The sequence below is a fragment of the Eublepharis macularius genome, chromosome 19 (assembly GCF_028583425.1).
Source record: "Eublepharis macularius isolate TG4126 chromosome 19, MPM_Emac_v1.0, whole genome shotgun sequence".
Classification (NCBI taxonomy): domain Eukaryota; kingdom Metazoa; phylum Chordata; class Lepidosauria; order Squamata; family Eublepharidae; genus Eublepharis; species Eublepharis macularius.
The window spans coordinates 10,341,537-10,354,922 of record NC_072808.1 but is presented as its reverse complement, the minus strand read 5'-3'; positions in this window follow the sequence as shown (position 1 = coordinate 10,354,922).

The window sequence follows — 13,386 nt, the reverse complement described above, 5'->3', positions numbered from 1 at the left end:
CTGTCACAGTATCTGAGTGACTCATTCAGCAGTTTTCTCAAATGTCCCATGGCCTTATACTGGGAATGGCCTTGTGATAACACCAGGTTAAAGGCCTTGCTTAATTCAGTACCTTTCAATCTTCACGGAACCCCTTTCACGTTGAATTGTGGGCCACGGAACCCCCGTGTTAGACTGCAGTAGATTCTCGGGTCTGGTTCGAGGCGCATGGAACAGCCACCTGTGGGGCTCTTGATGAAGTGCACCCTAAAAAGTGCACCCATAGGGAAGATCAACAGTGGTAGAGGAGTTGTCTTTTGGAGAACCTCTTCCATCATTACTGATCTTCCTATTGAAGTCACGGCAGGAAACACAATGCAAGAAATTCCACTACAAAATGATTGAACAATGATTATTCAGAAAGGTGCTTTGTAACTGTGAGAGAAGGTAAAGCAACGGGACAGCCTGTCACTTAGTGTTAGGGCACTCATCTTGGTTCGATGTAGTGGTGAAGAGCAGCAGGACTCTAATCTGGAGAATCGGGTTTGATTCCCCGCTCCTCCACTTGAAGCCAGCTGGGTGACCTTGGGTCAGTCACAGCTTCTAGGAGCTCTCTCAGCCCCACCTCACAGGGTGATTGTTGTTGTGGGGATAATAATAACATACTTTGTAAACCGCTCTGAGTGGGCATTAAGTTGTCCTGAAGAGCAATATATAAATCAGATGTTGCTGTTGTTGTTAAACCAGCTTGAGACACAATGAGCTACAATGATGTGACAGAAAGACAAATGATGTCTGAGCCATATGAAGGGACGAAGAGGAGCCAGGAGTATGGCTTTATTACAGCATTTATACCCCAATGTTTTCCTCAGTAGAGAGCCAAAGTGGCTTGGATCATTTTCCTCTCCTCCATTGTCTCCTCACAACAAACCCTGCGAGGTAGGTTAGGCTGAGAGTTTCAGACCATCCCAAGGTCACCCAGTGAGCTTCAATGGCAGAGCAAGGAATCGAACCTGGGTCTCCCAGTCCGTCACTCAAGTCACTAGTACCCCCACGATGGCTCTCTTTACTGCTAAGACTGTAGGCAACAGACCAAGAGGGCCAGAAAGCACAAGCTAGGAGTAGCACTCTAGTGACGAAGTAGCCATAAAAGAGTCCTCTAGACCAACGCGTGACTTTGCCTTGCCATTTAGATGCTCCACTCAGTATGCCTGCACAGAGAGACCCGACACCTTTGTACTCTGTGCATGTGCGTTAGTAAAAGGTCAAGCATAGACAGCTTCAAGAGGGGATTGGATAAACATACGGAGCAGAGGTCCATCAGTGGCTATTAGCCACAAGGTATAGAAGGGACTCTCTGTCTATGGCAGTGATGCTCTGTATTCTTGGCGTTTGGGGGGGGGGGCAACCAGTGGGAGGGCTTCTAGTGCCCCTTCCCCATTGGCAGACCTCCTGAGGACACCTGGTTTTTTGGCCACTGTGTGACACAGAGTGTTGGACTGGATGGGCCATTGGCCTGATTCAACATGGCTTCTCTTACGTTCTTATGTCCTTCCAAAAAGGAGGAAAGATACATAATGGGTTGGATCTAGACTAAATGGCAATTTTCCCCACTTGGCACTGCATGCCGTTCCTCTGGGCCCTCTCTCACCCAGGAGCATCATTTGATGGGAGATCTGTGGTCTGCAGTGGGAGTGGGAGGAGGCAAGAAAATTCCCTTTTGCCTTTGGGAAATTTATCCCAGATCCAACCCAATCATTCTAGACAGGCTTGTGCGCCAGCAGGAGCAGGTTGAAGAACTCTGCAGTAGGGAATTTTCATCCCTGGAGAGGCTTAAAATAAAAGTTGGACAAGTTTTTGATTGTATTCATTCAGTTGCCCTTGGGACAATAGGGCTTTTCTAAACCGATACCCATCCCAGGTCATAAAAGGGAGGACCGTTTTTCTGTTTTCTTGGCCCACAGGCTTTAATTAGCATTCTTGCTGATGACCCAGGAGAACTTTTGGCCTCTAAAGATGCCACTCCCTCACCCAAAACAAGAAAAGAGTGCAGGAAGAAAACTCAACACTGAGAGCCAAGCTACAAGTGACGCCTTACACAGGTTGGACACTAGTCGGCTTCCCTCAAGTTTTGATGGGAAATGTAGGCGTCCTGGTCTCGCAGCTGTAATGGAGAGCCAAGCTGTAAAACCAGGACGCCTACATTTCCCATCAAAACTTGAGGGAAGCTGACAAGTGTCCAACCTGTGTAAGGCGTCACTTGTAGCTTGGCCCTCACTTATGATAAACAAGTCTGTCTTAGGAATGTGACTTAGGCAGGGGCTTGAATAGGGTGCTGATGGCCAAAATAAGTCTGGCATCCTTCCACCAGAGAGACCTTTGCCTTACCTGCAAAATTACAGAGGAGGGGTTGGTTGTCTGGTGCCAAACAGTAATCATCAAAAGAGCAGAACACATTTTGGACAGGGACACGAAGGGGCAGGGAGGAGGTCACTGGCCAGGTGGGGAAATAAGGCTCATTTCAAGGAACATTTGTGGGCTTCAGGGTTTGGAAACAAGAGGTGCCACTAACCGTGCAGGTAACTTTTTAAGTTGGCAGTGGATCGGAAAGTTTTTGGCTCATGAACAGTAGGAAAACTCATGAGGCTTGGAGTTCCGTAGGAAGAGGTGTTGGTGTCCATGCCCACCAGCTTAGCTACCACCAATGAGAGACAGCTTTGTGGTTCAGGACAGGGTTTGGAGGCTGAGGGTGGAAAGGAGTAGAAATGCCAAAGCGACGCATGGACAAAGGGGACAAGCAGATGTGAAACAGTGTGCTACAAGGATTGTTAAAATGCAAAATACCATGACCTTTATAGACGTTGACCTGGCTGCTGCTGGAGTGGGACCACTTCTGCATTCAGCAGCAAGAAAATAAAATAAAGTGACATGTTGTGGTCGGTGAGGCCAGCCATGGCGTGTAATCTTTGTACTGCAATGATAGCAGGGAGGATGGATGTAGTTCTACATGCAACTGAAAGAAGTTTCCTTTAGGCAAGTTCTTCCAGGAAGGGAGGTAAAAGGAAAGGTCGTCCCCTGTGCAAGGGCTGAGTCATTACTGACCCATGGGGGGATGTCGCATCATGATGTTTTCTTGGCAGACTTTTTATGGGGTGGTTTGCCATGGCCTTCCCCAGTCATCTACACTTTATCCCCAGGAAACTGGGTACTCATTTTACCCACCTCGGAAGGATGGAAGGCTGAGTCGACCTTGAGCTGGCTACCTGAACCCGGCTTCTGTCAGGATGGAAGGCTGAGTCAACCTCAAGCTGGCTACCTGAATCCGGCTTCTGCCAGGATCAAACTCAGGTCGTGAACAGAGCTTGGTTTGCAGTACTGCAGCTTACCACTCTGTGCCACCAGGCTCTCCAAGGAAGGGAGAGTCCAAATAATTCACATAGAACTGGGAATGTTACCGCTGGTGTGGGAGGAGGGCTGGGAAGCATCTTCCATTTGCCTGCTTGGATCCCTTTGGATTTTATTGTGTGTGTTCTTGAATTGTTCTTTCGAGGAAGAAAGGCATGGTGCACATGTGTTCTGAAAGAAAGAAAGAAAGAAAGAAAGAAAGAAAGAAAGAAAGAAAGAAAGAAAGAACGAACGAACGAACGAACGAACGAACGAACGAAAGAACGAAAGAAAGAAAGAAAGAAAGAAAGAAAGAAAGAAAGAAAGAAAGAAAGAACGAACGAACGAACGAACGAACGAACGAACGAACGAAAGAAAGAAAGAAAGAAAGAAAGAAAGAAAGAAAGAAAGAAAGAAAGAAAGAAAGAAAGAAAGAAAGAAAGAGTGCACCTAATACTCCAGGCAGGCAGATCCAGCCTTCAGATGAATGGGATTCTGGTCCCATTGCTAGGAACATTACATTCCCGTACAAAACTTTATTTGCAGAAAGAAGACGAGGACAGCTGGCCATTCCCAGGAGATACTTGCAATAAAAGTTTGGGTGGCTTGCCTGCCAAGCCCTTTGTGTGGCAAGTACAGCACAACAATAGGCACGGCTGTGCTTCCGCTGTGTTTGTTGACAACAAAAACAGACATCTACAAGCTCCAAGGAAAGGATACACCCAGAAAACAACCACTGACTTACGCAGGGCTTGCACGTTCTGGCACTCCTTTGGATCTTTGCAGCAATTGGCACTGGAAGCATTCGGCCTCTGCTGATGTACAGCTCTGTTGCAAAAGCAACACTGATTTTTTTTTTAAATACTTTATTTTATCGTCTTTGTATTCCACCCTCCCCGCGAGCAGGCTCACGGCGGATAACAGCATTAAGAGCATTTAAAACATTCCCCATAAAACATTTAAAAGCATCATACAAAAATATAAAAAAATAGCAGCACTCTTTTTCCCGACGGCAGCGATACTGTTAATAACTAATAATGCAAAATAATTTGCAGGAGGACATAGCCCATTGCCATGCATTGCTGTTGAGGCTGAGGCCAGAACCAGACTGGGAGGGGTCTTGGCGAGAGGCCATTTAGCAGGGGCAGCCTTGACTCACATAACTGTTCCTCAGTGGCCCATATTTCTTGATCCTCTGCAAAGGCGAGCCACTGCACCTACCACTTTCAAGGTACAGCCTGGAATTCTCCCAGGATGACAAACTGAACTACAGACTACAGTAGGCTGGCCGTTTGCCGTCCTTCAGCAAGCAAAGCCCTGCCCTTGGCCGCAATCCCCTTCCCTTGAGAAATTGAGGGAAAAAGTGGCTGGAATGATGGCCTCCATAGGGATACTCTAGGAACTTGCCTATGTCTCTGTGGTCTAACAGCTCAGCCAAGCCCCTACCCATGGAAGCTCCATGCAGCAAGAAGAGGAGGTGTCAGCTTGGCCAAACAGCTCATTGCACAAGCCCCATGCCAAGCAGTGAGGAGGCATTGCTCACCTGGCCAAGCTCCAACCAACACCACAAAGAACACCCAGCTAGAAGGGCAGACTGGGGGGCTACTGCCATTTTCTCCCACCTGAGTGGGGGAGAAGCACCTGCAGTGATTCTGGGCCCCCATCCTCGTGTTTTGCCTGGGGCCCCAGAATCACTAAGACTGCCCCTGAGGAAGTAGTGGGGATGGTGTCTACTAGGAATGTCAAAATTATCATCTATCAAGGCAGTGCTTTTTTATCCAGTCTTCTTTGCAAGGATGTCGTACATGGTGCACAACAACTGTGTGGTAGTTTAGGCCGAGAGAGAGGGACTAGCCCACGGTCACCTATCATGTTTCATGGCAGAGTCGGGGATTGAACTCGGGTCTCCTGCTCTAACCACTATGCAACCCTACATCATTCATCCAGAGGGGCCCAACTGCTACTGCCCAAAGCAGGACGGGGATGCCGTATCCCTCGACTGTGCTGTTTTGGCTGCAACTGGAGTTTTACCCATAATCCTCCTTTCTGCTTTGTTAGGAGATTTTTGTAGAGAGATACCACTCTAAAGAAATGGTTGCCAACATGTTAGTCTGCTGAATTGCAACCGATAACGAAGCTCAAGACAATGCATCCACCTGGACTGAATCAAGACCTAGGCTTCCTGTCTCATTTCACCAATGCAGATTTCTCTACACCCACCACTCCTCTGTGTACCCCACCCTATCCAATCACGCCTGCCATTGTCATTCACTGGCTATTGTCATTCGGCTTCTGTCATCACTCCACTCTCCAAGATATAAGGACAGATGGACTCACAGTCTAACTGCATCTGAAGAAATGAGCTGTGACTCATGAAAGCTTATACCCTACCACAAATTTTGTTGGTCTTAGAGGTGCTACTGGATTCTTGCTCTTTTCTACTGCAACATGTCAGGAGTGAAATTCTCAGGAATAATTAGTCGGGGATATCAGCTGTAGGTGACTGAATAGTGAGGTAACAGTTGAATCATTTATTAGGAAATAGGAATCAAGGCTTAGTATTTCAGAAATCTCCCTTCAACATTCCCTGTGCGTCAGTTCAAGGACAGCCACTTCTCTTGCATGAATTGCCTGTATGGAATTTAGTTTTGTTTGACAGGCTGGCCTTTGATCCGCTTCCTTTTAGCGGGGAGGTCATCGGCACGCAGATTGTTGGGGGTGGAAGGATTGGGCCACAGAAATGTTGGCAGAGTGCCCCGTGACAGCAAAATGTGTAAAGCTAAGGCCGACTCTTGCCCGAGGAAGCAAGGTGCCTCCAAAGTCAGAAGATGAGAGACGAGCCAGTAAAATAGCTCGCTCTGTGTTGTGCAGCTGACAGCAGAAGTGAATCACTCGGGAGATAACCTTGAGCACAGAAGATCAGTAACTCGGTTACCTTGGCAAATGCACACAAACAAAAGCCCCTTGTTGCTTCCTTATCTCGAGACACAAGCCTCCGCTGTTTGCAGAAGGGTCAACTAATCCAAAGAGAGATAAGGGGAAGTCTGCATTGAGAAATGGTATTCGGCTCTTTCTGGCATTTTTACAATTCCTCTTACTCCAGGCAGCACAACAGCTGTACACCTTTTATGCTCCTTCTACAATAAAAGGGTTGCCAGCCTCCATGTGGGGGCTGGAGGTCTCTTGGTATTAAAACTGGGCCCCTAAGGGGTTTGGTAAAAAAAATAAAATTATATTAGTCTTGGTACTGTAATAAAATGATGATGATGATGATGATGAAGAAGAAGAAGAAGAAGAAGAAGAAGAAGAAGAAGAAGAAGAAGAAGAAACTGGGCCCCAGACAAGGGAGATCAGATCCCCGGGAGAAAACGGCTGCTTTTGAAGATGGACAATATGGCATTATACCCAGGTGAGGTCCCACCCTCCTCAAGCTCCGCCTTCTCCAGGCTCCTCCCCCAAATCTCCAGGAATTTCCCAGTCTGGAGCTGCCAACCTTAGTAACCCACCTGAACGTATCTCAATGAGACACGGAAGCTGGTCTGAACGCTGAAGGTGGGAGCACCATGCTCACCGGATGTCTACCCTACTCTCTTATAGGTTCCACCCCCATAACCCCAATCCTTTTTACCCGGGCTTGAAAGGGGTTTGATATTTTAAAATTGTTTGTACAGTCTGCTTCTAGCCTGGGGCACTGTATTATGATGACACCCAATTCAAGCTGTGAATTTTGACGTTCTGGCTGGGTTTTCAATTTTTGATATTTAAAAAGCATTTTTTGCATTGTTTCTCTTACTTTGCAAGCCGTCTGAAGCAGGTTCTCTGGAGCGGCGGCACAGACATTTTCTAAATGAATAAATAAAATATTTGGATGAGGACGACCGCTGTGTGGAATAAGGGCTGCTCCCAGGTGTGTATGTGTGCCAAGAAGCAAAGGAAAGCTTAAACAAAGCTATCTTTGTGGTAATCCACATAAAAAAAAAATCCTTGGCTAGAGTTTCATTTCTGTTCACCGGATCTGGGGACTCTCAGCAAATCTGCAGTGATTACTTGGGGTACTGTGCAGAGATTAGAGTCTCCTCTGAGGTCAAAGCTCAGAGCACAAGAAAGCAGCAATGGGGTAGATGACCTGGACTACAGGCTCCGGCCTGGAAGACTCACTGATAGTCCCAGCGGGAAAAGGGGGGAAAGCTTTTTCCCAGGAAACACTAGGTGGTCCAGATATCTCCTACCAGCTGACGCTGCAGGCTGCTGGTTTGCACTGCTGCCGAACTGTCTCCTGATTTGGAACATCTGGGTTTGGCAACATCAAAGCACATTTCCCATTGTGCCAGAAACATTTTATTTGTGCTCCTTGTTCTCTTGAGCAGTGAGAAATTCTACGGGCAGTGCTCCTGGGTGTGGTTTCCTCTGGATGAGAGTGCCCTGGGCACTTTAGGGTGTCTTTGTAATATTTGTTTTATCTGCTAAGAAAACATTGTGATGTGACGTCCTCCCATGGGCCAGTAATGACTCGGTGCTTACACGGGGGACTACCTTGACCTTTACCTAAGAAGGACTTGGGCAGAAGCAAAGAGGCAGTCCTGCAAAGCAGTGGATCTGTTACCCCGCATCAGATCTCCAGAGAAAAAGACTCGACTACAGAGTGGTAAGCTGCAGTACTGCAGCCCAAGCTCTGCTCATGACCTGAGTTTGATCCTGGTGGAAGCTAGGTTCAGTTAGCCAGCTCAAGGTTGACTCAGCCTTCCATCCTTCCAAGGTCGGTAAAATGAGTACCCAGTTTCCTGGGGGTAAAGTGTAGATGACTGGGGAAGGCAATGGCAAACCACCCCATAACAAAAAGTCTGCCGAGAAAACGTCATGATGTGATGTCCCCCCATGGGTCAGTAATGACTCGGTGCTTGCACAGGGGACTACCTTTACCTTTACCTTTTACGCCCCTAATATGTTTGACCTTCAGTCAACTCACACTGCTGGAGTGTGCGTGTGTGTGTGCGTGTGTATAAGCACACTTGCACTGAGAGTTCCATGTTCAGGGTTCCCAGTGATTTTTTTACACTCGGTTTTCTGATGAACGGAGGTCCAATTCAGAATGGGACCAGAAATAAAGGAGAGGCAGGTTTAACTCTTCATCCCGTGCAGTTTCCTTGACCTGAAACGGCCACAGGGAGTTGTTATTTTCCTAACTTATGTGCACACACAAGTTTTCCCAATGGAGCAATGAGCGGTATCCTACTTCATTCTCCTCTACTCCATTTTATCCCTACAACATCCCTATGAAGTAGGTTAGTCTAAGTGCAAGTGACTGAGCCAAGGTTGCCCAGGGGAGCTTCCATGGCAGGGTCAGGATTCAAGCCTGAGCCTCCCAGCGACTAGTCTCATTGTAACCACTACACACTGGGAGTGTCTCTACACAAGACCTCTTTCACAAGGATGCTCAAGTGACAAGAGATGCACTGTTAGCCGGGATTCGGGAAGCGTAGTTTTAAAAGGCAGAACAGAAGGTTCTGTCAGCTCCACCTCTCTATAGCCGGCAGAGAGCACTCCTCAGAGAGTTTATTTCATCTTCGCCTCCTGGAAGGCTCTGTCAATTTCACCTCCCCTTGGGGAAGGCGAAGATGAAATGAACAAACTCTCTGAGGAGTGATCTCTGCCAGCTCTGTTTTTTAAAACTATGCTTCCCGGCTAACATTGCGTCTCCCTTCACTTGAGCATCCTCATGCAAGAGGTCTCGTGTAGAGAGACTCTGGCTTTTGGGTTAACTCTCCCTTCCTTTGCATCTTCATCTTGAACGGAACTGGTTGCCCATGCATCAAGAAATCTGAGTTTTTAAAAAATCGCTGGGGAGGTAACGCTGAACAAAGAAGGTGCAGCGAATGCATGCCTGGTTTGGCCTACAGCTGCTTTCTGTTTCAAACTGTAAAAATTCTGTCTTTCCACACACACACACCCTTGACCCTTCATCTTAGCTATAAACCTGACAATTGCCTCCCATAAACATGTACTGCCAGTAAGGAAAATTAACATTCTCTTCTCAAAGGTCCTGGTTTCTGATCCAGTGCATTTTTTTTTGTGCAAATCCATAAGTGTCAGATTCCTTCTTAGTACTCGGACAGCAACCTCCTAACAATACAAATTATGCACTGCAGTCACAAAAATCGAGAAAAAAATTCCAGGCTCATATCGCCTGGGAAGAAAAGCAGATGCCTGCAGGGCCGATTCATGTATTAAAAACTTCTTGCAGCTGCCATTTATGTTTTTGAATCACACGTGCACTGGGAGCTCTATGCATTTCAGGCACGCGTGGGACCAATTTTTGATTTATTATTATGATTTTGCAGGCCTATAAATAGGCTTGATATCAAAATGAGCGGCTGTGGAAGGGAAAGAGGAGGTGCAAAATAGTTCGCTTTCCCTGGTAAAATTGACTAAGGTCATCTAATCAGAAAAGAGAAGCAGCACGTTGCTGCCCTCTAGAGTTTGATAGAGACTACTGGTGTGAGCCTGAAAATTTGCACTGGTCTATGCGTCATTGTGCAGGTCCTAAAAGAGGTATTACGTTGATTTTGTTTTGTGGCTTTTTGTATTTAAGATCCAGGAACGAACATAGTTATGGAAGCACTTTTCTTATAATCTAGGGATTTTTCAAATTGGTATGTGTGTGTGAGTTTCATTTAGTAGCAAAGATGTGCTGGCCCATCTACCCTAGTAAATTTTATCCTTACACCACTGTGAAGTAGTTTAGGAGACATTGACTGACACTCAGTGAGCTTTGTGTCAGAGAGGGAATTTGAATTCAGGCTTTCCAGATTGTGTCCTGAGACCTGGATAGCCCAGGAGACCCTGATCTCATCAGATCTCAGAAGCTAAACGGAGTTGGCCTTGGTTACTAATTGGATGGGAGACCTCCAACAAAGACCAGGGTTGCAGAGACAAGCAACGGTAAACCACCTCTGTTAGCCTCCTGCCATGAAAACGTCACCAGGGGTTGCCATAAATCAGCTATGACTTGAAGGCACTCTCCACCACCACTTTCAGATTGTAATCTGACACTCTTATAGAGTCATAGAATTGTAGTGTTGGAAGGGACCTCCAGGGTCATCTAGTCCAACCCCCTGCACAATGGAGGAAATTCATAACTACCTCCACTTCCCCCCACACACCCAGTGACCCTTGTTCCATGCCCAGAAGATGGCAAAAACACTGCCAGGATCCCTAGCCGAACTGTCCTGGGGAAAATTGTAAGGGGGCTGTTGGCATTATGAAACACTGTCTCGGTGGAGGAGCTGTGGCTTAGTGACAGAGCATCTCTTTGGCCTACAGAAGGTCCCAGTTTCACCAGCATCTCTCGTTAAAAGGACCAGGTAAGACGTGATGTGAAAGACCCTGAGAGAGTCGTTGCAAGTACTGAGCTCGATAGATTAATGGTCTGATTCAGTATACAGCGGCCTCATGCTATCCCCGCATCATAGATGGCCAGGCAGGAAGACTCTTACACCACAGGGATCTTCTTGCTGTATTCCTCCTGTTCCTTGTTGGTGATTTGGGGGTACCCACATGCGGTAGTGCTGCGGAAGGGAAGACAGCCTCAAAGTGGAGTTTGCCCACTGGGCCCCTTCAGCCTTGCAAAGCTATAAAGGTCTTGCATGAGCATCCCTGCCAAGAGGTAGCCCCCAAGGCAGTGCCAGTATAAAGAAGCTGCAGCCAGGATGCTGATAATATTGAAGAAAGGACTCTGGTATCAACAGCTCTCCAGGTGCCTCCCGTTGGGTAGGTAGCTGTGTTGGCCTGCAGTCAAACAGCAAGATCCAGGTCCAATAGCACTTTAAAGACCAACTAGAAACTATTTTGATTCTCGAAAGCTCATACCTTGGCAATCTAGTTGGCTTTTAAAGTGCTACTGGGCTTGGATCTAGCTGTCCCATTAGAATTCACAACATCGGGCCGCTGTCTTGTAAAGACCCTGAGAAAGGCGTCCCTTTGGAGTCATCAGAGCAGGGTCAGGTGAGGGCAAAGATGTCATACCTGTTTGTTTGCTGGAGAAACAGCGGGATTGGGAAGTGGTCATGGTTGCCTCTAGCGTGTAGAAGGGCTGGAAGAAGGGTACAGAGGAAAGCCGGGAATTTGTCTTCTTGGCAAAGCAGAAACTGACTTGCTGGGACACATCGAGGCAGAACACACCAGGAGAGTGCAATTTTAGGGGAAACTTTCTGCTTTGAAGAGTACGGCAACAGAGAGGAGGGATGGGAATAGGAAGCCGAATTGTTTGATAAAAAGCAATGGGGAGAAATCACTGTAGGAGTTGGAGAGGCATCTGATAGGGAGCTGACTTGCCAAGCAGAGTCCTTCTCCCAAAGTGATCCTAGATGCTCTGTCAATGAACCAGCAGCTCGGAGTGCGGTTGCTTAATGAAAAAAGATCTTCCATGACTTGATCCTGGGTGAGCGTGGACCGTCTCTCTTCTCTCTCGTTTATATTGGAGAAGGATCAGGCCTTCTTCAACACAGCAGAGTGCTTCAGCCACAAACCTGAGATACAGCGCGATCCTATTGTTCGCCCATCTTGCCACCCAATGTCACAATGACATTTGGACCGCAGTTTAGAAACATATGTGGGAACTCCAGGCAGCCTCTGGTCTCCTGGCAGCGACACCGGTGAGCATGTGCTTTGGAACGTGTCCATCCTGCGCACATCCCTCCAGCCGGGAAATCTGGTAGGTTGGCTCACAGAGAGAGACCTGCAGAGGCAACCTTGTCTTGTCAGGAAATGCCAAGGACACAGAAAAAGTGGACGCTCGAGTTTCTTCTTGCAGCGGCGAGACGTTTATTTCTCAGTGTCATCATCCAGATATGGAGAATGCAAGCCTAGCTGGCTGTTTGATTTCACAAACTGAGATCCAGTTTGGGCTCTGAAAGTGAGTCGACACGTCGGCATGCATGTTTCGTTCGGTATTATCTCCAGCTATCTGTCATGCATTTGTCAAAATGGGGTAGGAGTTTTGACTCTCGAAAGCTTACACGCACTGAAGATCTTACTGGTCTCTAAGGTGGACTCAAATATTGCTGTTCTACTGCAAACCAACAGGCCACCCATCTGAAACGTGCCAAAAACAGTGGCTGCTTTCCTGGTGAATTTTCAGTCTTTCCCTCAAATAGCAATTCAAGCACAAAGCTGGGCTCACATTCCTTATAAAGGTCTCACCAAATGATACATGGGGAGTCCCAGGTACGGATCTCCCAGCATTTTTAAAAAAGCAACAGCTTCATAGACTTCCAATATGGATCAAAAGCATGAGGGGGTTTAAGTCATTACCCCCCACCTCCGCATGCTGTTTTCCTGATCTAAAATTGCCCCGCAGAGCCCCCCTGGCAAGATTGTCCCTTGGCCTTTTTAGATTTTGAAAATGGTCACCAGCTCCCTGGAACAGAAACCTAATTATTGATTTACCTACCCTTCAAGTGGCTATGGAACAAAGCCCTGCTTTTTCCATACCCACAATGCTAGGTAAAGGTAGTCCCCTGTGCAAGTTCTGAGTCATTACTGACCCATGGGGGGATGTCGCATCACGTTTTCGTGGCACTTTTGTTACGGGGTGGTTTGCCATTGTCTTCCCCAGTCATCTACCCTTTACCCCCAGGAAACTGGGTACTCATTTTACCGACCTCGGAAGGATGGGTTAGTCAACCTTGAGCTGGCTACCTGAACCCGGCTTCGACCAGGATCGAACTCAGGTCATGAGCAGAGCTTGGACTGCAATACTGCAGCTTACCACTCTGCGCCACGGGGCTCACAAAGCTATTAGTACTTATATGGTCCAATAGCTATATAGGACACTCCACTCCACCCAAAGAAAGTAAGGGCCTTTTGACTCTGCTGATACTTTATTTGCATGCCTCCTGGACTGTAGATCTGCCTGTTGCATCTGAAGAAGCAGGCTGTAATGTCCACAAAAGCTTACGCTGGAATAGAATGCTATTGGTCTTTAAAGCCTGGACCAGTGAAAGCAGCCTTGTCTTCCTGTATAGT